This window comes from Lichenostomus cassidix, chromosome 1 (assembly GCF_008360975.1).
Source record: "Lichenostomus cassidix isolate B80296 chromosome 1, HeHo_3.0, whole genome shotgun sequence".
Lineage (NCBI taxonomy): Eukaryota > Metazoa > Chordata > Aves > Passeriformes > Meliphagidae > Lichenostomus > Lichenostomus cassidix.
The window spans coordinates 60,304,272-60,331,675 of NC_139479.1; the positions used below are offsets into that span (position 1 = coordinate 60,304,272).

Sequence of the window (27,404 nt, forward strand, 5' to 3'; positions counted from 1 at the left end):
GCCAATAGTAAACACACCTTTCCATAGCTTCTAACAGTTAAAGACTGATATTTCTAATGTTCCAATAACTTGATGGTCACAAAGTTAGAATGGAATTTTCCTTTTTTTTTTTAGAACTTGTACTCTAGACGGAGCTCTAACGGCAAGGTTAGACACGCTGGAAATGTTTGCAATACATGTTTGCTGAGGTTAAGAATAGCCCAAAGATAAGCAGTTGCCTAAACTTGGCAGTTATGAACTGGGACTCTACACAGGCACAAAACATTCTTCTGATGCTCAGACTCATTTGTTCTCAAACACTGACTGTCCTGGCTCCAAAGCCATACAAAAGTTTAATGAGGTGACAATCCCCTGCTGTCACAAAGTTTTGAGAGATTCAGGTCACAGAAAAAAAAAAAAAAAAAAAAAAAAAAAAAAAAAAAAAAAAAAAAAAAAAGTAACAAACCATGGGTAATCTGACACAACAGGAACTCACTGAAGAGAATTAGATAATAGGGCCTGGGACTTGGGTTTTTCCCATCATCAAGATAAAAATCTTATTTTCTTCCCAACACTAAATGAGCAGGTTCACACTTGGTATCAGAGAGTGTGAGTATATTTGATCTCTGAATCTCGGGTAGAATTTAAAGAAAACCTCTGATAAAACACATTCTTTTCAAGGGAGTCACAGTCATTTCTTTCCCAAAGCTTTCAGAAACCTGAAACATCTTAAGGCAGTCTTTCCTTTATGTGGATCAATGTAAAACAAAACTTGAAGGAGTAGGCTAATGCAGCAAGGAGAAGTTGAGCAAAGCATGTAACGTCACCCACGGCAATTAAGTCTGCCTTTCATCAGCAATAGTGCCACATTGAATCTGCCTTCATTAACAGCATAGAATTTCCCATACCATTTGCCAGAAAGATCAATTTCGCTAATTTAGCATCATTTGATCTCACATGCATTCTATACCATTCTCCTGAAGCCACTGTCTTATACTGAAAAAAATAAAGCCATAGCAGCATTAATTCCCCCAAACCCTAAAACACATTCATCTTGTCTACAGTTAAACATGTTTTTTAGTTTGGTTGTTTTTTTTTTTTTTTTACATTCCACTTTGGAAAATAAAGAATACTTAATGCCTTGGTTTTACACCAGTGTAGCCCATCAGACTCATTATTTCTATTTAAAATTTGATGAAATAATATTCATAAACACCCTGAATACAGACACAATAACAGTAAGTTAAGTAAGAGTAATTGTACCTGTGTGCTCTGCATTAATTTTATTTATCACTAGTTAGCATAACATGTAAGGGTCCACTGCATTCAAATTATTCCCTATTAGGAAGCTGCACTGAATCATTTTTCAGCTGATTTTAATCGAACAAAACTTTTCCCTAGAACTGGTGATCAGTTTCTCAAAGTAGATAAGGTATAATTACAGACTGATTCTTCACTTAAATTAGTCAGACATTAAGATATTTAATCTTCTTTCTTTTTATCATAGATTCTAACAATCAGTATGCAGGTCTCCATTCATTTTAAAAGCAAAACCAGAAACAATGGTATTTTGGTCTCTGAAAATATAAGAGGCTTCTATTTTCAGTAAAACAGTGCTGCTTCACATCAGCATGCAGGACCATGGCAATGTCATTACAATTCACAATCATTAAGAAAACAGAATTTCCAGATTAAAAAAAGGGCAGGCATAACAATCTGGATATTTCCTCATCACATGCAATGGACAAACATTAAATGATAATAACTTAGACTCAAACTTTACCTCAGTAACCATCTGTCTGCACACAGAAGACAACTTTTCATTCTTCTCTAAAATAGCTGTAACACATAATTAGCTGGCAATGGAACATTCCTCTACCTATTAAGGGATACTACCACTGTAAATACTTACTAGAAATAAAGTGTTAAATAAATTTTAAAGGCTTAATGGAAGACTCGCTTTCTTCCTTGGATTGACTCTCAAACAGATTAGCAATAATCAACAGTATGCTCCTCAAATATTAGCTAATAAAAATGCTAACACAAGACATGAAAATTAAGAGGAAAAATTACCAGTCAGAAAGGAAGAATAAACATTCAAAATATACCAAAACACAGGAAATCCTCAACAAAACAAACTAATCAAAATTATATCTATAGCTTAAAAAATCTCAAAAGATTTTCATTCCTTTCGTACCCTAAAAGATATGGAAAAAAAGAACTTCACTCAGCTTCTCTCCCCTCCATATCATGGGAAAGATATTTTATGTTTTCATCTTGATAATTACTACTTTTATCTTTTGTGAACTACAGTCACCCATTTCCAACTGAAACCAATGCATTTATTAACTTAAGCAAGGAGGATTTGGGCTTCAAGTCATTAAGGATTTCAGAAATATAGGTTGGACAATCTATAATTAGCATTCCTGATGATTTAAACATGGTTTGATGATTATTAAATTCATCATCTTTAAATAAACACTTCTGACTCAGCATCAGCAAAATAGAGACATTTTCATCAACTAATTTAGCCTAAGACTTTTTGGCAAACAAGAACAGGGAAGAACCAATAGCTTTATAAGATCAGTGAAGGCAGGAATAGACATGCAACCATGTTAACAAGCAGAAGGGAAAATATTATCATGAAACGGAATCCAGAGTCACTGCAGACATTTGTTCCTGTACCCCAATGTTTTGCATTTTAAAGTGACTAATCAGAAAGCAGACACTACATAGACAAAAAAAAAGTCCTTATCTAAGATTCAGGTAAGGGACCTACCCATTTTTATTATGATTAAATACTAACATGCATTAGAAGTCAAGTTGTATCTTGTAGACGCTTACAGAATATAAAATGGAAAACATTTATTTCAGTACTTAGTGGTCAAAGAGGATGAAGCTAATGACTTCTGAATCAAAGTTTTAATCCTATAACAGAGACACAGTATTCAGTTGCCAGTGATGAGCAGGAGATGTCTCAGGAAGTCACCTGCTAAGTGAGCCAGGAAACAAAACAAATCAAAAGTGCTGTGTACCAACAGTGGGAGAATGTGCAAAGACTGAAAGAACACATGCCCATTATGATCCTCAGCAAAAAACCAAAAACCAGTATCAGGGATCACAATTATTTCATCAGTTCACTGTGAATTATTTAATCAGTTCAGACAGAACTCAGACTTTCCCACAACTCTCAAAGATCTAACCCATACTCAACAGTCAGAGCCAGAACACGACAGGTCATCTGAACTGCAAAATCTTGTTTCCAATACACTGGTGTCACACAAGGCTGACTGTCAATCTTTCCAAACCCTCCCACAAAGATTTATTCAAGGATGAATATAATACTTGACCCTAGTTTATTGATAATACACACACCCCTCCACCAATAATTAATTGCACTAGAACAAATAATTTTGCATATCAGGTCTTAAACTCTGTTTTGTCTACAGACTCCTTGGAAACTTGGTTTGCGTAACATGTTCTTTCCAGAAGATTCCTCTGCTGAAATTAGTATCTGTTTGTTTGGTTTTTTAACTTATAGTAAAGATAAGGCACTTCTAGCTTTCAAAAACTCAGTCCAAATTCTTTTATTTTAAGTTCAGCAGAAGACCCTTCCTTCCATCTTCATGAGGCAGGCATTCTAACCTACATATTTTAAATGAAGTCATTCTTTCCAGATTCAGTAACCTCCTCAGCTTTTACATATTGCATTAACTTACTCCACATGAAGATATTGGAGACCTTTAACTCTCATTTCTATTGTGTTACATCAGTCTTCAACCACTGGGCTACATACCATTCCCCAAACAGCACAAGCCATTCTGATTTACCGGGATGTACTTTGTACGAAGCAAACCATTCCTCATTTTCCCCCTACATCAGTTGCTTTAAAATAGATGAGACCTTAGAATGATGCCAAATGTCTAATGTGAGCTTTTTCAGAGGTCTGACCTCACTTTAAAAACAAACTAAATTTTCAAAGGGGGCAGATGTATCTGTACTGGGTGCAAGAATATGGCTGCATATACTAGCAACCCATTTACACAGTGCCTATGACATTTTGAAACAACCTTGCACAAGGCACAGTATCTGAAGCTCCACAGAGTGCAACAGCATCAAACATTCATTCACATGATTGCTTGAAGTAGCTTTTCACTTTTCCTGGTTTTCTGTATCAGGGTTGTTTGGTTGGTTTGTTGGTTTTGGTTGTTTTTGTTTTTTTTTTTTTGACCAGTAGCTATTTCCTCCAGCCAAACAGGTAGCTGAGAGGATTCAACAAAGTATTTTTCAAAAACTATCACCTTACATAAGTTTAGACAATATTACTAAATCACAGTTTAAGTATCTAGAAAGTTTTATGAATTATGGCTTTTCTTCAGATGAAGTTTTTTACATCATTTTAGAGAAACTTATTACAGACTTCATATGATTTGCAGACTCCACTGATTCAAAACAGACAACTCTGCCAGAAACTGGAGACACTTAATTACATGATGCTTGTATGGATTTTGCTTTAGGGTACACATGCATGGAAAAGGTTTCAAAGTCAGATTTAGGACCCTGAAATTGCCTAAGCTGCCTCAAAACAAAGTGCAACAGTAATAAATAAATGGCAATATCCTACCAAAAAGATTGCATTAACAATCTGAAAATGGACTTAGTAGAGGTCTAGCAGGTGAACAATGCTGTCCAACACCATATGCCCACTTAAAAGCCGTGTTTTAAACTAGATTTTATCTTCTAAATTATATGTATGTTCTAAATTAGTTATAAATGGTGTAAACTCAGACTTCTGACTTTGTGTAAGACCCAGCATCTCTAAGTCTTTACAATGAAATTATTTCCCATTATACTACAATTTCTCTTATGTTTCACCAGCACAACATTTGAAAACCGGAATCAATATCTCCTGAAGTAAATTATGTCTGATGTTCAGTTTGAGTTTTACTAATGAGATATTTTTTCAAAGAGCCTCAGCATAATTTCTCAGACCCATACCTTCATTAGAAGCTGCTGAATCCAGCAGCCCCACAGAGGCACCACAGCCCCAACTCCCTGCATCAAGGTCTGGCCTGATAGTGAGGCTGAGCACGTTCTACACAGGCACACACAAAACACGTGCACAGCACACACACGTCTGGCAACACAGGTCACTGCAAACTCAGCACCTCGGTAAATACAGCTGGCACCAACATCCTCCTCCTGCTCCTCACCAGGTAGGGTGAAAGTCCATTCAGAGAGGATGTGCTTATGTGCACACACACTCGCACAGAGAACAGAACTGGCCCTGGAACTGGCCTTGGGCTCAGTCGCAGCTTCCCCAACCGCTGGGGTCTGTCCAGCTTGCCACACAGGGCACACCAGCCCCCGTGGCCCCACTCCAGGTGCTGGTACTCAGATCCCTCACAAACATGCAGCCACTCATTACAGAGCCCTCTGGGATGTGGCCTTGGACCCTCCACCCAGCAGCTGGTGCCCAGAGCCTTTTGCCTCCTGTTACTTCAAGCACAAATGCACACACTAAAGGGGGTCTCAGCCAGACCCCAGTCTCTGCAGCACTTGCCCTGGACTCCCAGCTCCTCCAGCAGCCAATTCCTGCAGCAGTCTCATGCAGATGCACGTGTGTTTTTCCTGGACTTTACGGCCACTCCACAGTCTCTTTTACGTTCTCTCCTGCTTCATTGTCCTTGGCCATCGCACCCCACGCACACCTCCTCACCAGACCCTGCCACGTTGGCTTGTGACCAACTCGAGCTGCTGGCACTGAGACCCCCATAGGCACACACAGCATGAAGCCCCATACCAAATAAAACAATTAGAGTTCAATGACACTGCATTGGTGAGGATAGGGCATGGCTACACAAACATGTTTACACACAGCCACATGTTTACACACAACCAGCTCTCTTTGCCCCTCTAGTTTACCAATGATTTATCCCCCACAAAATCAGCCTGATCCCTCCTTTCCCCAAGTGTGTCCCTCTCCTACGCATCCCATTTTGAGTTGTGTACAATTCCAAAATGTTCTTACCTGCATCTACCCCCTTCCCAATCTGCAAGCTAACCTCTGTTTACTCTAGTGTCTGTCACCAGGTCCCTGAGGGCTGATAACCTCCAGTGACAGCCCTGGCAGAAGCCAGATCAGGGGGCTCCTTTCTCTGACAAGGCTTCCCCCACCTGCTGCTGTGCCTCAGGGCTTTGCTGTGTGCAAGAAGAAAATCCTTTTAATCACATAACCTGCCACACTTAGTATTTCCAGGCTGAACATCCAGAGCCATTGCAAGAGTATTTATCAAAGTCGTGAAAATAACATTTCAAAATTCAAAGCTGGTGTATTTGAAAAATCATCATGTTCACCACTTGTTTTAAGTAGTGGGGGTTTAGATTAAGAAATACAAGCATATAATTTATCAGATTTACTTACTCAAGTTGTTGCTTTTAAGTGTCAGGTGCTTGCTCATGCGTAATCCTAATAAACGTTTTCCAACAGTTATCAGGACACTTAAGTAATACAAAAAGCACCACATACCTTGTTGACCATATCATATTATATTTGCTTTATAAACACTCATGACTGTTAATGTTATTGCTAAGCAACTGGATTATCTACCATACAGTATTTGCATAGCACTGTCTATCAGCAAATAAATGACTTTGAACTCTTTCAGTTGACAATTCACAGAATTATACACCTGACTAACACTGACCAGGTTTTTTAAAACTTTCGATAAATTATCCAAATCACTGCATGACAAGAACTCATTCACCACTAGTGTTTAAAGAAATCTGAACTGTAAAGAGATTAAAAAATATGGGACGTTTGGGTTGTACAGGAAATTACAGGAAAGCTGAAGTTTTAATTAGATGGCAGCTCAGCAAGGCAGAACCAGAACTGTACACACTATCTGGAATTCAGGAAACACCACTTTATGCCTAGAAGGTGAGAGAACTCATGTCTCCTTAACTAGTCCTTACAGGAGCTGCAAAATGCAAATCTGCTCATGTACATAAAGAGAGAATTAGTCAGAAGAAAAAGAATTAATCAGAAAATGGAAGAGGAACAGACAAAGAGGAAGTAGGGCTGAATTTCTTATGTTAGGAGTATAAAGCTGTCCTTTTGCACTGCCTTGCACATATTGCCTTCTTCAGTAAGCCTGTGTTCTCCTTTACCAGTACATGGGGCGATAGTTCTTTCAGATCCCTCTCCCTTTCCATTTTCTCTGAAAAGCAGAGATTCTAGTCAAATCAAAACCTCACCTATTTCCAAACTATTTGATCCCAATGACATAATTTACAATCTGGCAAAAGAGCCACTGTTACTGAATTACTTTTAAGGTGCCCCCCTCCTCAAGTCTCCGGTTAAATGGTTCACTCCCTTGTACAAAACATTCTACAAAAATTCATATTCTGAAGAAGGGAGCATGGCTAGGCAAGCCCACTAAGGGCAAGCAAAGCAGGCTTTTGTATGGAAGCAAGTTTGTAAAGGCTGAACTTCAGTGAGGGGCTCTGAAAAATCTGACTTAATTAAAACACACTCTCAACTCTGCAGTGATGAGCTGAAACCCTGTCTGTCACTGCTACAGAAAGGTCAAACATACAGCAAGAGTCAGCAATATAATTTTAAATGCCCCATTCTTCCATGCAGAAGTATCGTCTCACTTCAATGGTGTACGCAGCCACACACCAGCTGAACAGCAGCAGGAGGAGCTCACATATTCCCGTTTGTCAGGTCAAAACAGTGGGTAATTTTAGAACTACTCCACAAGAGACACATTTAAAATAGACAGATGAATGACAGGAATTTGGAGCAGTGGGTGTGACTACAAAAATTCTGATTACCAAGTGTCTGGAACTGAATGCTCTACTAGCTAGAGAATCATCCAAAATATTAGTTAGGCAGGTTTTCTAAACATGAAGCTTCAAAAAGTCTATGGCCACCCACACAGCCATATGCTTAGGTTATACCAGACATTCCTGACATAAACTGCCTAATTTTTTGGTTTGATCTTTATTGATCATATTTTAATGATCTCCCTCATCATTATTGATTTCCCACCTGTACTATTACCAGGGAAGCTGCAGCATCACTCTTCACAGCCTACAGCTCAAAAGATGTAAGCACAAAAAACCTCACACAACAGGGTAAGAAAACGGATTTAAGCTGCTTTTGCAAAAACATTGACCTCTTAGCATACTTTGGGAAGGATCTAGGACAGAGAATCTCTTTTCTATATTAAACATGCGAGAGGAAGTTTCAGTTTGCTTGTAAAGTCAACATTACAACAGCTGGGACAGAGGGAGGAAGAAGTGGCAAAAACAGTGTCCTACCCACCAAGTGGAAGTGGGTTGCCGAAATGGAAGAATATTGCTACCCTTTTTAAAGGGAAAAAAAATTTCCCAAGCAATACTCTTGGAATTTTGGCTAGCAGCAAGAATTACAAGTAGAAAGAGTAAGGTTGAAGAAAAATGAAAACTCCCTACCTCTCCAGCCCTACAATGCCTACTTAACATACACTGCATTAGTAGAAACACCTTCCAAACAGAATAATACCATCCTCGGGTTAAGTTTTATAAAACAATACATATTTGATATTTATATAATGGCATTTTCCTGGAATCATACAGGCCTGAAGTCCCTGTAAATAATGGACTACACATCAACTCTGTCTCCAGGTTAAGCTGTTAAGGTATTCTAGAGACTACATCTTTAAATTTTTCCACAGAGAGTCAGAAGGAAGTGATACAAGACAGACAGAAGCTTTTAAGTACATTATATATGCTTACTGAGATTAACAGTCATGGGATTTTTAATCCTATCATAAACCCACATTATATTTCAAAATAACAATGAAAGAGAATGGAAACAAAGCTCCCACCACCAGTGTCAATGGTGAACTACTTCCATACTGATAGACAAGGACAATTTTAGAATTGGAATGTGATAGTGTCAAATTTGCACTGGTTTAATGTCATTACCAAAATAACAAGTTGAACAAATTAATGCCAAGTCCTGACACATCCAATTATACTAGAACTGGGATGTCACTGTGATAACAGCACAAAGGCATGAAAAGAGGCCTTTCAAGAAGTTATCTTTAGAGACACGTAATGGTTACACATGGTTTATAATCCTCAGTGGGAAATATTAACAGAAATAAAAGAATTTTATCAGTTTCAATGATGATGATCAGAGAAACACAAATTTTATAATCGTCAAACTACTGAGATTTCAGCACTCAGATTACAGAGGAAATGTCTGACATCACAACCAAGTGTCTGTTATATCAACATTATTTTAATTACTCTTTGTGCACACTCTCCTTTCACGTAAAATCACGAGTGCGGCACTTAGTTCAAAGTAAGATGGAAGGAAAACAAAGTCTTCGTGACTCAAAGACGATTTCCTATACTTACACTTTCAATCCTACTTTAAAAGGCAGTCAACAAGACAGCAGTAAATTTCTTTAGAAAATTCTGATTCCTTTATTGTAACAACTAACCTGTTACGAAGTTTTAGTTGGTCTACATAACATCAAAATAAGTTTTAGGAAAATGACTGGTCAAAACCAAGAACTCCAGCCTCAGGTTGTGTTAGCACAACTCAAAAGTCATGGCCAAGCTGTGTAACATGGTCATGTATCTGTATGAGCAGAAATCACTTATTTCTGCATGCGACGCACCATCTGCAAGCAATAAACTTCTCTATCTTATTCTGGCATCCAGAAACATGACTAATGGCCTTCCACACAAAAGACACGCAGCGGGAGAGAGTGCCAAGATAAACCTGGAGTACTTGTGTTTACTGTACCAAGTCTTACACAATTGTTAAGAGTTCCCAGGAACTCTTAGCCTCTCCTGAAGTCTGTGTCTTCCTTCTCCCTACACACGTCCCAGCTACAACATCTGTTCTAACATGCTGTAACAAATAGGCTTAGTATAATCCAAAACCTGTTAATATGCCCCAGATCTCCAGGTGAGATGTTAGAACAGACCCAATTAACTGCACTGGCAGGACTGCTCTATACAGCATTTGGGGGAAAAGCATTGCCTTATGCACTGTCATCCTTCCAAGCAACAGCAATGCTAATCAAGCACATGTTTAGAGTCAGAAGGTATCCTGTAATTTGCAAGACAAAACAGGCAACTATGTCAACCAGAACTACGATCATGTCCATCAACTCACAACAGCATAAAGCAAAACAAAGATTCCTAAGAGGTTAAGATACCACAAGTTGGTAACAGCGTTAGGTAGTACCTGTCTATCCATAAGCACCAAAACATCTCTATGAAAATTCAGTAGCTACCTGTCAAGGAGGCTGCCCTGAAGTAACAGGTCCTGTGTTAATACCACACAGAATTCTTATGCCTTCCCCACAGAGCATTCAACAATCCCTATGGGTCACTTCCAACTTGGGATATTCTACAATTCCGTGAAATTAAGAGTGGTATTAATGAATGCTCTTGAATTCTTAAATTAATACAAGTTCTTTTTATGAAAAATTTTCTTACAGATGGCCTCAGGACTCAAAAGCACCTTCTTGGAATAGAAATCTTCAGTTCATGCTCTTCAGCACTTGACTCTACTTCTAAAGCATAAGGATTTAAAATATTTTCCTCTCCAGTGGGACCTTTGATCTTAATCTTACACACTCTTATGGTTGTAACTGAGAAATACTCGAAGTCCACCATATTTGAAGTTTAGAAAGTATGGAAAAATTGGCTTGTAGGCCTCGTTATTTCAGTACCATTTGGAGGACATGACTTCCACCGTCCTCAAGCCCTAGCCCACTTTATTTCAAGTTTCACTGAGCTAGCATTCAGGTACCAAGCCATAGGAGTGGCAAAGTCACTTCTTGCTAAGTAAGTAGAAGAGCTGTTTCAAAAGAACAGAAAATCCCTTTTAAAAGCCATGTTTACAAATACTTGTTCTGAATGAGGCTTACACACTCAGACTCATTTGAAACCCTTACTTTTAAACAAGCTAGTGATATACCTGTTGTTCATTACTGCAACAGCTACCATGAGCAAGCAGATTCAGCAACTTAATTTCTGTAAACTCCTCAGTTTAAGATTGAGGAGTTTGTAAAACTGCAAACTACTTAGAAATCCACACCACTTACATAAGCAGGCTCTTTAACTTACAGTGCACATCAGTGACCACCAAAACCACATTAATACTTTATTTAAAAATGAAAGAATTAACTGACTTAATGCCTTGTTAATCAGTCTGTGTGCAGCATTTAAACCTCACTGCCCTTACAGGGCAAGAACATTCAGGTCAAGTCAAAAAGGCAGCACACAGGAGTAACAGATGGCAAAAAACCCCTTTGACAGCCCTATCTAGTGACAGAGGGGCACCACTGCTGCAGTGGCTGATCACTGCTCCTTGTGGGGACAAACCCTTTCAATTACACATTAGTGCTGAATCATCAAAAACTAAATGACTGTGGTATAATAATACTGCTTTGAAAAGCTGGGGTAAAGTTATTTTAAAGCCCTTACTATTTTATTATTAGAGGCTGGTTTTGATGGTCTTTAAAGCAAGAGACAGAAGTTCTGAATTCCTAAAGGTGTTTACAAAAATTATATTCCATACCAACATGCTCTATCTAGCTGTAGAAATATACAGACATAGCTATGTATGTGTTTATTTACAGACATACAATCCCCATTTCCACAGACAAAATATATCCAATACTCCAACATACCCTTACAGGCCGCAGGAGCTCGGAGTTGACACAAATTCATTTTTTAAACTTACTAAGCACTTAAAACTATAGTAAAAATAACAGGTTTGCAGCTGAACAATATTTTCTCTCACTGAATGACCGCACTTTAAAAGTAGTCATCCTTAACTCTACCTCCTTATGACCATTGGAATTGCTTCCCCCAGAATCCTCACAGAACTAACTCATCTTAGTCTGTTTTTTTGCAGGCACTCATGTTAGTTACTTTACTTTGAGCTTATGTGGGGTTTAGCTTTCATTTTAAAGGTCAGTATGAGTGCCCAGTGCCATGAAGCAGTTCTTTAATAAGACATCTGTATTTAATCTACCACTTCTCTTCTATGTACAACAGCACAGCTATTCTATAAAACACTAAAAACACACACCTAGTTCCCATACCTGTAAGAATAGGTTCATTTAAGGCTAACAAACTCAAAACTGAAGCTGCCACTAATAGCACAATAAAAACCACCATATAAACAGTTAAATATTTAACAAACAAAAACATATTTCTAGTGTCTTGAGACAAAAAAGACACTACTAGAAACAGTAAAGAAAATAAGGTCAGTGTGCTAAGTAAGACTGCAACTAGGCAACTAGGGCAGAGAGCTTATTAAAAATTGGTGGTCTTCACTAACAAAGCTTCTCACCATTCACAGGTACAATTTATTCCTTTCTAAATCACCTCAAGCTGTGAGGAAGAAAAAACCCCAATGGTACAATCCCCAGCCTCTGAAGATAATTAGTTTTGTGTCACATTAAAAAGAAATGTTGTATCACATACTACACCATACTTTATACTACAGGTCCCAAAATTCTACCCTAGGGGGATTTCTCTTATAGCAAAATCCTTGTATGACACACTATGTTTAAGTCAGAATTTGGAGGGAACAATCTTCAACTTGAGGTGAAAATGAGGAACTGACATTCATCTGGAGTGTAGATAAAACCCTTGTCTTATAAAACAAATCAGCTGTTTGTGCTGAAACACCATCCATGGGTTTCATCTAATAATCAAATTCTCCTTCTTGCCATAGAGAGAAAAAGGAGAAAAGAATTACATACTGGATTTTATACAGTATGTAATTTTTATAAGCTGAAGTTCAGATTTGAGGGAGTAGATAGAAACAGCATTCATAGCACATTACAGTCACTGTAATTTTAGCTTAAAAGATAAATTTCTATATTTTGATACAGGATAAGGTTTTATTGATATTGGTGTACTTTGTAAATTAGGTTATGGATCATACAGAAAGCAAAGAATTTTCCAGGCTTATCTAACCTGCATGGGTTCTCCAAATGGTGGGTGGAATTTAAGTAAATAAAACCTCTTCATCATACTAGGAATTAATGAGGAAACACAGAAGTAAAAAACAGGGGAACAAATTGGGGGCTCTGGCAGTTTTACTGTCTTTCCTTTTAGGTAGTGCAGAAAAAAATTCCTACAGGCAACAACATCTGCCTTGCAGAAAGCCAGTCACTACATGATTTATTCCAGTGCAGTTCACATAAAAAAAAAGTTTCAAAAAAATAGTGACCTGACAATAACTGAATATCACGTGCCAATCAAACTGCTAAGACTATTCACTAAACCAAAGGATTACACAATGTGATTCTCAAATGTCTCCAATCTAATTCTGCATTCTGTACAAAGAACCAAATAGGAACAGCTAGCCAAGCCATAACATCTTGCATATACTTTGGTATTTACAGAAAGGCAGAAAGGAGAATTTCTTTAGAATGTACAATGAATCACAAAGCAAGCCAGATTTTAAAACAGCAGGCACTTAAAGAAGGACACAAAACAGATGGTAGTTCAGGGTGACAAAATGTGGCAATACAAACCATTCACTGCTAAGTGCAACAGCAAGTGAAGATCCGAGACTTATCTCATCCATTCATATGTGGCGCTAAAGCTTGTAGAAAAAATGTTGAACTGGCAAATTTGTAAAGAATGGGCAAGGAGCACAGACAGCCTTTTGTATCATTATCACACTCTCATCAAAATTACAGTTTTTTAAAAAGTCTTTGAAGGAGGCAGAAAATTAATCTGAAACAGTAACTGGAGTTAAACTAGAAGCAGGAATTCAGGTGTTAAGATTGCCTGGAGAGACAAGTAAAATGCACTGTAGCTTCAGTATTGCCACACTGGAAGCACTGGTTTGACTGCTAGCAGTGGAGATATAGTCAGGTCTTCCAAGCAGCATGTATTTTTGGAGAACAACGTGAGGACTGACACAGGGACAAAAGTTTTTATTCTCTGAACAAATGTAGCATTACCGTCCATCGTTCTCCTCTGCAAAGCTGCTTTAAAAACAATGGTTCTGAGCTAGTTAAAAGGAAGTATCACAGACCTGACTAGTGTACTCAGTCAAAAGGGGTAGATGGGAGAAGTCTCCAGAGCAGATCCAAGTATAGGGAAGAACAGCTAAAAAATTTTAATACAATTTAGCACTTATACAAGGGAACAGATATTTACAACGTATCACCTGTACTAGTATGAAGACAAAAAACCATCAATACAAAAATCACTTCTTGGAACATCCTCAATAGAATACGTAACAGAAGAAAGCACTATTGTTCCCTAAACTCTAAGAAGTTACTTTGTGTGCTTAGTAAATACTTCTTTACAAAGCTCTGAAATCAATTAAGCAATTTATGAAAAATATTAGTTGTATTCTAGGCTGCTATAAAGGTAAAACTGAGCAGATATTAACAGGAAAAGCTAAAAAGTTTGATGAGAATGTGCTACAACAAACATTTTAGCTTTTGATATGCTCATTTTTACTGCCACTCTTGATTTTTTAGGAAAGAAAGTAAGTTCTTTCTTTGAATATCCTTATTTCCATGTTCCTACCATTTTTAACTGGTTTCTAATTTCAAGTGGTTGCAACAGTGTTGCAGCTCCCAAAGACATATAAGGTCTTAAAAAGTTACATAAGAATAAATGGACAAGCCCAGAAGCCCTTCCAGCTTGTCCCTACTTTCTTCCCCTTAATAAAAGCTGCAGCATTAACTCGGGTTTTAGACACCATTAGGTGATAAACACAACCAGTGCCCAAAGCATATTAAAGCTTCAAATCAGCACTTATACTTTATTATACACCAGACAGCCTAACCACACAAGCCATAAATCTTTTGAGTCCAGACTTTTCTACTATCATTGTTCATAGGGGGGAAAAAAGGCTTAACTGCTTCAAGTGATTTTCTGTGAAGTCTACTGCCTGTTAACAGAGAGTTCCTACATTAGCTGGCTGCTTGTTAGTCCAGTTCCTGTGCTGTTCCACTATCCAACTAAGCTTCAATTTCACTGTAATCCTGAAGTCACCCAGGAACATTCCATCTGTACACAGCAGCTGTGCTGATGTCAGCTGTTCTTCATTTACTCTTACATACTTCAGTCTGATTTCATCTCTCCATTGTTTATATATGCATGTAAAGATTTTGCACATCAATTTTTCATGCTTTCTCATCTGCTACAAAGCACTACCAGAGACCAGGAAACCATTAAAAAAAATATTTCAGATTTTACTGTTCTTCAAAGTTCTAAACACACATCAGCAGCAGGTGCATGGAAATTCCTCTGAAACACTCAAATGGATAAGGATGCTTTAATGTGAGTTCTAAAGTAATTCCATCCGATGAAGAAACCTCAGTTCAAGTCAGGACAAAGTTACAGTTTGGGAAAATCTATATAAATCACATAGCTATCTTCAAAGGTCGACTGTGATCTCATTAAATCCATTTATAACCACAGAAGTTATTTATTCAAAAGCTACTTACTTCAGAATAACAGGTGATATCTTAACCTGATTTTGGCAAGATGAGGTCCAGGTAGTGGTAAGGTTAAAAACATTGAAGTTGTTACCCAGAAGAAAACTACTGCAAGCCATATGCCCCTCTAACTGTGCAACCTCCTACATCCCTCCCTCGAGATAAAAAAAAAATATTTTGTCCCCATGAAAGTGACACCCATTTGCACAAGGTACAATTTCTTCACTTACTGTTCTTTAACACCAGTCTAAAACCCACACATTTTCCTGACCTCCACTTCTTCAGTACATGGAAAAAACAAGAAACATCAGTTTCTAGCAGGGTGAAAGCAAAGCTTTCAAGGAAACAAAACAATATGATACAGAACAATTCATGGGAACAATAAATTTATATTCTTTTAAAAAAATTAGCAAGTAAACAGAGAAGTGTCACTATGATCAGCAAAAGAATCACAAACTTAATATGGTTTTTAAACCAACTTAAGTAGTGAAACACAACAATTCCTGCAACAACCCACCAACTCACCTCATGTTGCTGACATCGACTTATGGACCTGTCCTAGGAGCCGTGCAGCTACCAATTCTTCATAAAGTCCATGAAACAAACAAAACTGGAAGGGTTCAACCATTTGTCACCACTGCTTTCAGAAAGTGCCTTTTCCCAGCTTTCAATTAAAACCACTTTTTCTAAATTTACCCCTAAATCACATTGATTCTTTCAAGACTCAGGGGTTCCTCCATGTCTGATACACCAAGGTATGAAACTACTTTCCTCAATAAAAAAAGATTTGAAAAAATACTTTTGACACTGTTACCTGCTCAAATCCCCATGTCCTGAAAACAGGACTGAAAGAATGAAAACCAACTTAAAGCGCACCACTGCTGATGGAAACAGTCTGGCCTTCAGAAAATCACTGAAAACTGTTCATGTTTTGTTACCCACCTCTTCAGTGTAAAGCACATGGATAGAACCCCCCCCAGAACCTATGCTCTTCAGTGTAAAGCACATGGATAGAACCCCCCCCAGAACCTATGCTCTTCAGTCTCACTTTCTCGTTTATAAAATCAAGATCATTTTCTGCTTTAGAAAAGTAACCCTTTTTGATACATCTTCCTTCCTGAAACTAAACTGACAAAGCATCTCTCACACAAAGGGCAAGTTTAGCTCTGGCTGAAGTAGCAACATCAACAAGATTTTCCCCCAGACTTCCTGATCTTTACAGTGTATTTCCTCAAAGCATCCTCTAATAGAGAAAGAGCTGCAGCATAAGCCACAGAGGGTGGACAGAAGGCGAAAAGAAGAAAGCAAAACTTTCAGGTTAGACAAGATAGCTCTTCTGGGACAGGAAAAACAGTGTCAAAAGCCAGGATTTCATTGACTGGCTATGAAACAGTTAGGAGGAACTGGTATCTGGTCAAGAAGACATTAAGGACTACATGAAGTGAGTTAGGTAGCTCAAATGCTCAAGGAAATCTTTAAGAGATTAGAAAGAGGAAAAATAGGAACACTATACGCCTGTTTTTCGAAAGTGTTAGTACCAGGCATTAAAAACCTCTGAAATTGTTCAGTGTTTTTCCATGTTTCCTGGCATTCTGGAGTTTGTCAGAAGAGTCAATACTCATATACTTATGGCAAGTACAATATAAACAAGAAGAAAATTGTTTCAGATATCTTTATTATTTAATAACACAAAGGCAGGAGTTATTGCTCTAATGATGTATCAAGAACCCAGGATTCCAGCTGTAAAACTCAGAGCATGACAGAAACATGCTAACACAATGGTGATAGACAAGTATCAAAATACTGACTAGAATTGCAACAGGCTTTTTAGTTTCGGTTTTTTTCTTTTGTTTTGGTGGGTTTTTTTCCTAATTGTGATGGGGAGGAGTAAAGCCATTTTAGGAACTGAGACAGGACATAAACAGTTCTCAGTGCCTGTTTCGCAAGTATTTGACAGTCCTAAATTTACCTACTACAGAACAAAATGACCAAAAACTGTGGCTGAGGCAAGTGTAAGTATACCTATTAAGGCACAAAGGACATCAGACCTTAAATGGACTAGAAGTTAGAAAAACAGGTATTTTCAACTAAAAGCACTGCTGGCACGAAACTCTAGTCACAGATGTTAGAATTAATTTCTGAGACCCACAGATGTTCAGCTATTAACTTGTAGATTACTTCTGTTCAGTACACAATTTATGTCTATACCTGTAACAACTACTCAATTTTAAGTTCATCACATACATATTTCCACATAATGTAAATTGACGCACTGGAGATAAACTGATTTCTTTTTAAACTTCAAAGTTCACATGTGTTACTGTGGTTGCAGTTTAACACACACATCTGACTATCAGTTCTCTAAAAATATCATGTTATAAATTCAGCCCTTTACTCAATAACCACACAAGCAGCAAGACAAACAAGTTTGATACTCACAGCAAAATTAAGAAGCCATCCAACAGAAAGCCAATTTCAGAAAGTCCAGTGAAAATGGCTCACTACATAAGTATGTACTTAAACAGTACCATCTGAAAAATTATTTTTAGAATGTACTAGGACTGCAATGCATTCCAGCATAGGAAGAAGTCACAACTGCCATGAAGCAGTAGCCTCAGGGCTATGTTAAGACCATTGAATAATTTAAATAAGCCGGTGAATCTAACAAAAGATCTAGGCATTAGTTAAAAAACAATGTTTCGTGGTAACTGATTTAAGAAATTAATTGGATTCAAGTTCAAGCATCTGGCTAGTTTACTTCAACTGCCAGAAGTGGAAAACAAAAAACAAAAGTGCTCTTCACCTATTGCCAGAGGGTCTGGTATGCCCTCCTGCCTCCTACTCTCACACTCTGCTTCAGAACAAAACTTTCCCCTTTCCTAATCTGAACATTAGAAGTAAGTCCCATTCTTCAAAACTAATTTCCTATATAGACAACAACAAAAGTACACAGGCATGTGTGTGCTGTTCACTACTGCCAAACATAAGGTTTTTATTTGAGATCTTGCAAGACATTTAATTAGGTTTGACTACAGAATCCCTCAGGGGGAACACAATTAAAAGCTTTCTGCTTTCTAACAAGTAACTTCTCACTCTTAAAGAAAAATCCACATTTTTGTACTTTCATAGCTCTTCACACTTCCAACATACTTTTTTGTGACACAAAGCCCCAGGAAACCTCTAAAGATGCAGTACTTCCTATATTGCCCATTGTGACACTTTGGCTCAAAATTATTTCCAAGTAAACCTGGAGAGGTAGAAGTCTAATTAAATACCATTTTCACAAGAATCTTTATTAATATTATTTCTAACCACTTTAAGTAAAAAAGGCTTTACAAATATAACAGTCTGAACCACAGTAGAAACCTGTTTCACAGATTCACGTGGCATCTCCTATGCAAGGGAAAGCAAGATCTGACCATATTATTAGACCTGTAAACTCTTAATCTTGGATTTATTGACTTGATCTTCAGATAGGAAGATGCCAGGTTTAGATTTTATAAAAGACATCTATATGACACTGTAACAAAAGGACCGTGGAAGGACAAACACATTTCCTAAAGAACGATGCATTAGAAGCAACTTTCTGCCTAGGCCTCCATTTCTAGGGTGGTTCTGTGTGACGGAAAAAGGTCTCATTTCTTTCCCAATCCCATTTTTTGTCAGGAGATCCTGCTTAGGGAAGGCCAAGATCCAAACCCAGTCATCTTCCAGCAACATAAGATCTTCTGCTGAAGGCTTGTGATGCAGTATAAAGGTTAGAAGGTGTCCTGAAGCAAGTTGGAGGGAATGAAGAGGGAGAGAAGAGTCACAAGATGCACCAAAGTAATAATGCACGTAACATAGTTCCAAATGACTTCAACTCAGCACGAAAGAGGAATTGGTAAAATCTCCTTAGAATTTCATTGCCAGTTTTCAAGTGATTTCTTTTGCTAAAAATCAAAAAGGAATTTAGAATAAACTTCCTGTGCCAGCAACAACATAGCTGGAAAAAGGAAAGGTCTGACTGTGGGCTACTGATGTTTGCAAGGAAGAGGCTGCTGCTCTGCACAGCATGAAGTGAGAAAGGCAGAATTTACCTGAGCTGATTCCCTTTCTCTGGGCCTGGGGGATTGCTGATTGTGTGGGTTAGCAGCACATCCCCTTAATCACAGTATTCCAGTCTATTTCCTTCACATGGACAAAGGAACAGGACTTTACAAACCCAGCAGCCACAGGATCTCTAAAGGAAGAAATGTATTTACATGTTTAGAACTGGGGAACTTTTCCAATGCTGGGAATCAAGTCAGATTTCAAATCCGTTTGATGATCTTCACCTTACTGCACATTCAAACCTAGCACTAGTGTAAAGAGACAGGGAGGAGATGAAAACTGTGTGGCTACGGACCATACACAATCACTGGCCTTATCATGGCTCCAGCCACCAGTTTCTGCTCTTGACTTAGTTTCCTGTCTAGAGAAGGGTCACACCAAGACTGTCATTAGTGCTTCACAGAACTGAAGTACAAATATGACCCATGGACAGGAAGCTTACACAGAGGCATTCTTTCCAAGTGCCCAGAACATTTTTCTCCTCTCTCTCTCCCCAACACTTTTTCTTTACCATGTTCACACTGTTTCCCTCTCTTAGCCTAGAGAAGTGGAAGACAACATCAACAAAAAAAATGCATAGAGAAACAGCATAAAGTCCATCCTTCACACCTGAGCAGATGGCAGTTCAAAGGGGCCCTACCTACCTGCAACCCTGTTGTTTGCTTCAAGAACTGTTTGCCCAAGGAAAAAGAGACGAGCAAATCCTGGAAGCAGATCCTTCCCCAAAGGAAGTTTCTTTCTGAGTCTGCAACCTGGAGCTTTTGCTTGAGACTCAGTCCTCTGAGCGGATTCTTTCTTCAAACTCTCACACTGGTTCTTTACTTTTGTGGGCAGCTGGAAAAAGAATGAAGCCGTAGGCTGAGGCAGGGACTCCATACTTCCGGGATAGGGAGGCAGAAAGACTGGAGGGGAAGGAAAAGTGCTAGTTGGTAACTTCTTGAATAATGACCTGTATTCCCTCATTTTCTGCCACACAGAGACATACACATAGTCACTGCAATAGGGGAGGATGACAAGAGATGAGTACTAGACATGCAGTTTTTTCATGCTCTGATGCAAAAAAAAACCCCAAAAAACCCCAAGTGTTGAACTGTGAACTTTCAAGACTATTAAGACATCTACCAATAGATGAGATCAATCATAAGATGTTTTGTCCAGAAAGTTCTCTGTTTGTTACAAGTAGATAGATGTAGGTGGGGGAAGGGGGGAATTTAAGTGCTCATTTCTTGGAAAAATAATCCAAATCTCAGCTCTGTTCATTTTTTCTCAAGTGAATTAAAAATGGCACCTATTGCAATGCAGTGAACATCTCCCCATAATCTCTTTTAAGAAGAAATGGTCATACTTACCTGAATGTTTCCCTCACCAATGACTTCCTAACACCACTCCCAACTCCTCTGTAAAGGTCTTAGTCCTATGTCAGATAATCTACTTTATTTGCCAAAATCAGATTGACTGAATACCAGCAGCAGTTTAATGCTGTTGTGACAACCTTTGATTTAACCTAGGTACATTATGATTGCTGTGGAAGCTAAGAGCCTACTCAAATTCCTGCATAATTTTTCAGGATTTCTAATATATTCCTCTTTTTATTCCTGAAAACCCAAATGCGCTAAGATTTAACTGTCATTACATGAACAACAAAAATATAATGCATCAGAAGAGTTTAATTTTTCTTCTTCTGGTTAAGACTCCTGCAAAATTTTATCAGTAGCATGGAGTCAACATGCAACAAAACAGAACCAGAAGTCCCTGGACTTTGAACAGCTACAGGGATAGCTGCTCACATATGCATTTACTCATTATTATCCACAGCAGTACAACAGCAGTGCCTGGCATTTGCATGTGGGACAGCCATTAAGCTGAGGCACATGAGACATCATCATTTTACCTGCAAGGCTCTTCTTTGTTCTTAAGACATCAGGTAGAGCATGATCCAACAGTTAACCAAGAAGGTACATTACTTAGTATGTTTGATGCAATTTCACTTAATTCATTTTGGGGCAATTGGTGGTGTTTCTTCATTCTCTCCTCTAGATCACACACCTAAACAAAACAGCTTCATATGGTTAGATACCTCACATGTTCTTCTATTATAAGCTTTCCCCACCTCAAAAAAAGCTTTCTTTCTTTCATTGTGCTCAAAACAAGAAGATGGGGGGGAGCAAGGTTTTGTCATTAAAACCACAGCAATTTTGCAGTTTGAGTAGCATACAGAAAACATTTTTGCTTTTTAAGCAAGTGACAGATAAGGCCATCAAGGACAAACCCTGACATCCCAAAGTAATTAAAACAGAAAAATCAGCAAGTTCCTTCCAGAGAAACTGCTCGGGTATGCAGAAGGATACTCTGCCTCTCCTTTCCTGAATATGGTTACACTATTTCAAGCTAAGGTAAGAGGTTGTAGTCTAAATTGAAAGAGTGGTTAACAAAAAAATAGGATTGGTTTTTGTTGTAATTTCATGACTTTTTATCAACTTGAGACCAAAGATGTGTTCCTATACCTTTCAACTGGACAAAGCACTGTCTCTTTCATTATTTCAGACCAACTTTCAAAGATCAGAGAGTGAGGTTTAATCTTTTCATCCCACATGCACATTCTTGTGAAAGGAGGCCTTCCTGTTCACAAAGAATAACTGATGAACATGTATATAAATGCTTTTGGCCAAGAGATGTCTCCAGGCTGATGTTTGTACTCTCCTCTTCCAGTAAAGGAGACAAAAGAAAAATGAAAGAAGATAAACTACAATAAACAGAACTCAATGCAAAAAATTCAATGCAAGTTTCTACTGCTCTGTATTTGCTGGCTAAGAAAAACATTATAAAAGGACAGTAGCAGTGAAAGCATTATTTCTTCTTAAAGATTCCCTTGTGAATAAAAGATTCTTTTTAACCAGATAATTTGAAAAGTTCTTGAGATTCTAGGCATTGCAAGTTGCTCTAACACTAGTTACTTATCATTCCTAACTACAATGCCATACACAGCACTACAGGCTTAATTTCAGGTGATGCACTGAAGCCTACAAACACAACTGACTTTTGAAGTCAATATTCTTTTCCAGCAACAGAAGGTATCAAGACACTCAATATAACATAAAGTATCAGAGAAGATCAGCCCAGAGGAAGAAGCAGCATGACTCAGTTTATTGAGGGGTCCTTTCAAACAGGAATCTGTTCAAGGCCTCTGAGAAATCCTCTTTCACATGAAAGATACTATTCACTGGAAAAAGACTCCAGATCACCTTCAATACACTAAACAGTGTGAGATCACTGATCAAAGCTTCAGGAGTGTAGAAAAGAGGAGTACTTTGTCTTATTTAATGTCTCTTCTTCAGCAGAAGACACAAGGATCCAAAGTGAAATTTAAGGGGAAAATAAAAGGTATTATGACGATTTTGTCCATTGCCGTTCTCCTCACGGAAACAGCTGAACAGTTTCTGGAAGATGAATCTGAAATTAGCTGTTAGGAATTATTTGTTTTTAAATTCTTTTTCTCACATCAAGATCACGCTATCTCTCCTTTTACAAGTAAGGAAGAAACCTTTAATTTTTATCCTTTCGTACATAATTCTTCCCTTGAGCAGACTTGTCTTGAACTGTAAAGAATAGATGAGGTTGGTAATTTTTGTGTTCTAGCTATTAAAAACACTAGCCTGATTGTATGTTCCTGCATACAGATATGTATTTCAGGCTGAAATAACTACATCTTTCTGCATTCTGAGATGAGAAATGTTTATAAATACTCCTTTGCCCTTACAAAGAATCAAAAGAATGAAAAGGTGGTCTAGGAAAAACCATCCAAAGTACCTGAATCCCTCTTACATGAATTTTGGGCAAAGTTCTTTTGTTGCCTCACATCAATCACCGAAGTGATTTGTACTACCTAGATGGGATGTTATTCAGCTTAAGAAGCTGAGTATCGAACAGCTCTTCTCAGTCACTGTACTGTAGTTTATTCTTTTACCTCAAGGGCAGGCTCTGATAGGATCCTTTGGGCTGAAGCAGAAAGAAATTAAGGCTGTGATGACACAAGAAACATGCTGGTGATCTACAGATACAGATGAAGTCAGGAAAGGCACTGGTAGCTCTGTCTGTGAGCACATGGAAGATGGTAAGGAATCCTATCATCAGTATCCTCATCTTCTTTGGGCAGAGAGGAATCTCTGAAATGTCCTTCCATAGTTCCCTGACTGTTGATAAATACAAAGGGAGGAAAACTCCCTTTAGTGCTTTCTTCCTTCTCTATAGGCCATGTTTCACAGCCAATTCATGAGTCAGTGAGGAGTGATCTGCATTTTTCTGCATCAGTGAGCAGAGGCTCAATAGCCAAGAAATGAAAAGTCTAAACAGTTGTGAGTAAATTCTACAGGATACCTCCTGCAAAATAAGCAAAAATTTGAATCTCTGTATTTGGTAAACGGTATAGAATATAAGCAACAACACTTTTTATATATCTAATACAGCAGCTCCAACAACTGCAGAATCCACATGAAAGAACATGGAAGCAGTACAAATTGCCATACCTAATTCAAGTTACCTGCAGTCAGGTCAAGTACTTCTCAACCCTCAAACTGAAATTTTAAAGTATTATGCAATTATTTCAGGTGTAAGGTGAAACTACCCATACGGAGCATCTGCAGCTCCTATTCTGGGTTAAGTAGTGGTTGTCCTGCTGCCATTAATTACACCTCTAGTAGTATGTGCAGGCAGCAAACCCACCATGGGATCTGCACACCAGCATCCAGTCAAACTGTTATTCAAAATAAACATTACAAGAACAGTAAATTTTAGCAAAACATCTTTTTCTTGGAAACTAGCACCAGGCAAGTGTAGTAAAGTATCGACAGGAGTGATAAAAGACTGTTTAAATTCCAAGCTACTGACACCACGAAAAGATACCAGTTTTCCAAAATTTCCTAGTTTAGGGCTTTATCTGGGGGCAACAGGAGACTTGATTGGAGAGAAGGGTAGAAGACATTAACAGCTATGCCAGATAGTGTTATTTAGTACCAAGATGGAGAGGAAAGGCAACAAAAACCTTGGTCAAAGTGTTATTTTCAAGACTATCATGCAACCTGTCATTAAAAGTTAAATATGCCAACAAATAGAATGGTAGGAATCCTGACTTTCTAAATTTCAGAAGGTGTTTTAAAGCATTTGGCCTCTCTCCAGAAATGTTTTGTGCTCAGCTTTTCTAAAGGCCTACTAAAACCCAGAGGGTCATAGCATTGTCTAGATTATCAGACAATATTTACTTAAGACTGGCATAGGTACCAATCCCTGAAAGACCCTCCATAAACTCCTAGTTTAGGAGTGGCAAAAAGCCCTGGCTTTTCTGAACTCAGCATGACACAGAACTTGGAAATTATATATAGCTATCACAACACCACCATATTTGAGAAACACAGCCAATATTTCTTGGCACATATACAACAACAGGAAAACAACAGAGGTATAAAATTGAATGATTGGTTGATTATAGAAAATACTACCTTGTAAAAATAATTCCCATTAATAGATGCTTCAATTTTATACAATTAAAGAAATGGGTATTTGCTAAACAATGTTATAATTATTTTCTCCTTTTTAAAACTGTTTACATTGAAAGAGTATTTTTAAGCATCTTCATTAACATGCTTTTTATTTCTTGTCAGCTTTTATGCCAAGTACAGTTGAGAGCAAACCTTTTTTGGCCTAACTAAACCACATTTTAATCAGATTAACAGACTTTACTGGCACTAACATACATTTCTGTCATAAAAACAGACCTTCTTTCAGTCTTAGGGAAATTCTATGCTTCTGGGCAGAGTGCATGAGCCAATATTAAAAAATATATATTTTTAAAGATATCATATGATGGCTATTTGCTTGCTTTTTTCTGCTTAAGAATGCCAACTACAGAAATAAAGGCTACAGTATTTCTGTATACCTTGAACTTACTTGAAAAAAATTACATAAAACCTGTAGTTTCTTAATGTTAGCAGTGCCTTTTGTACTTTGCTTTGAAGCTCTTGATACATGGCTTGCATAATATAATTTGATTCTATTTACATACCATTAGCTTACAGAAATTTCTTAAACAATTTTTTTTAATGCACCATTTCTCTTACTGAGTTTTCAATCTTCACGTAATTCCTACACTTCTCCAGTCAGTCTTCTAGACTGTCTATCTGTAGAGCCTGGAAGCTAAAATACCACATACAAGGAGCGCTAAGAGGAGTAATTTCAGTGCTGCTCCAACAGCACACCAGATTGGATGCTTTGATTTTTTGGGGGTTTGGCTGGGTTTTTTGGTTTTCTGGTTTTTCTTGGATTTTTTTTTTGTTTGGTTTTTGGTTTTTTGGGAGGTAGGGTGAGGTCCTATCTGAATTTCCAGATGAGAATAGCTCAAGGCTTTTCCTGGTAGGTTTTGGCACTTCATGACTTACCTCTGGTGTCTGGGATCTCTGGAGAACTCAAACACAGAGAAATGCCCCTTTCATGCAATATTTACTCCAATAGAAATATTTAATAGATTAATACTAGTAAAGGGCAATATAGGTGCACTGATAAATAAAAGCTAAACAGATTACCTTGGTTTAAGTAATTGGGGTTTCACAAAGTTTTATTTTGGAAAGCACTCAAAACCTGTATTTCATATTTGAGCACTTATGTTACTTTTCATGTTAAATCCTGATTTCTACAAAGGGTTTCCTCACTCTAGAGTTTACAAATTCAGCATGCACTCAGAGGAACAGGCTTGGTCCCTTCTTGAGTTTGAGAAGCAGTAAGAACTCTACAGTAAAACTGGACTGAGTTTTCTAGTAACTTACTGCTCAGACACAAAGTAATGTCCAATGCTACTGTAAGCTGTGTTAGCTTCTTCAGCATTAATAAGTCTGTGATGCAATAAAGCTTATTTTTGTCTAACATGAGCAGTTGACAGTGGAGACAAACTGATTCAGTCATGACTTGCAAATGATGCGCAAGCACACCATGATACCTCTGTAATACAGTCTGACTCTTAGGTTCAAGATACAAGTTTAAAAAGTCTCATGCAGTCAGTGATGTTCTAAATCGGAATTACATCTTTTATTTTTGCCTAGTATGTGTTAACACTACATGAAATAAGCATTCTAAATTATCTTGTACTGCTACCACCATACAAAATATGCTGTCTTTAATTAGCTAATTAAATGTTTTCTGAAGATTTGCTGACTTAACTTTCCTTATTGGACTAGTGCCTCAATTCACCCACATTTCAGTATCAAATTAAAACTGTGTCATTTTTTCCAAAACCACTTGGAATAAGACCATCAAAAGTTTTAATATAAAAATGTTTCAGTCAGCTGAGGTAAAGGGCATTTGAAATGTATAATTTTGTTCTGCTTATGTAAAACTATTTGCATTGAGTTGTCCCCTTATCTACTCTCCATGCAAGCACCTTCACACCTACCTGCTTCGATCCGCCAGAACTCCAAGCTTTTGCACTAGACACAATTAACTTTGGCAGTGCCTCTTCACAGGCATACCAGTGTGCAGTGTTTGACTGTCATTCTGTATCTGTTGAAATATCAGCACTTGGTTTAGGTTGTGTGCAAGAAATAAAAACAGTATCGAGTCATACATAAAAGAATACATACAAAAACACAGATCTATTTCTAGGCCAGGCATACTGTTTTCACAAAAATTATTCAGAACAGGGAAAAAGACAGACATCAAACAACTGTACCAAAATAGCAACTTACCCCACTGACTGATCTGGGTTGGAGAGTGTTTAACCATACACTGAATCTCACAGGACCCTCTTTCCTTCATTTGAGTCAAGATTTCATTGATAAAAATAACCACAAT

The 27,404-nt window shown here is 37.8% G+C and overlaps 1 protein-coding gene and 1 long non-coding RNA gene across 10 annotated transcripts in view; both read right to left on the reverse strand.

Moving 5' to 3' along the window:
* The window catches only part of TSC22D1 (TSC22 domain family member 1), a 94,229-nt gene that overhangs the window by 34,241 nt on the left and 32,584 nt on the right, over nt 1–27,404 (reverse strand). The window contains exons 3-7 of one of the 9 annotated variants that reach the window (XR_014851865.1): nt 27,007–27,113; nt 21,463–21,617; nt 20,216–20,405; nt 19,559–19,701; nt 17,137–19,249 (exon numbers count right to left, since the gene is read on the reverse strand). The exons of 2 other annotated variants lie outside the window; for them this stretch is intronic. The gene's annotated coding sequence lies outside the window, so the exon portion shown is untranslated. Of the gene's footprint in view, nt 1–17,136; nt 19,250–19,558; nt 19,702–20,215; nt 20,474–21,462; nt 21,618–27,006; nt 27,114–27,404 lie in introns of those variants that run through there. 6 more of the 9 variants (XR_014851863.1, XR_014851870.1, XR_014851871.1 and 3 more) reach the window with 6 other exon arrangements.
* Nucleotides 96–7,983, reverse strand: LOC146444706 (uncharacterized). Its single transcript, XR_014851860.1, has 2 exons — nt 4,281–7,983; nt 96–4,241 (listed from the first exon to the last, which is right to left on the reverse strand). It is a non-coding gene; the product is annotated as an uncharacterized LOC146444706 (long non-coding RNA).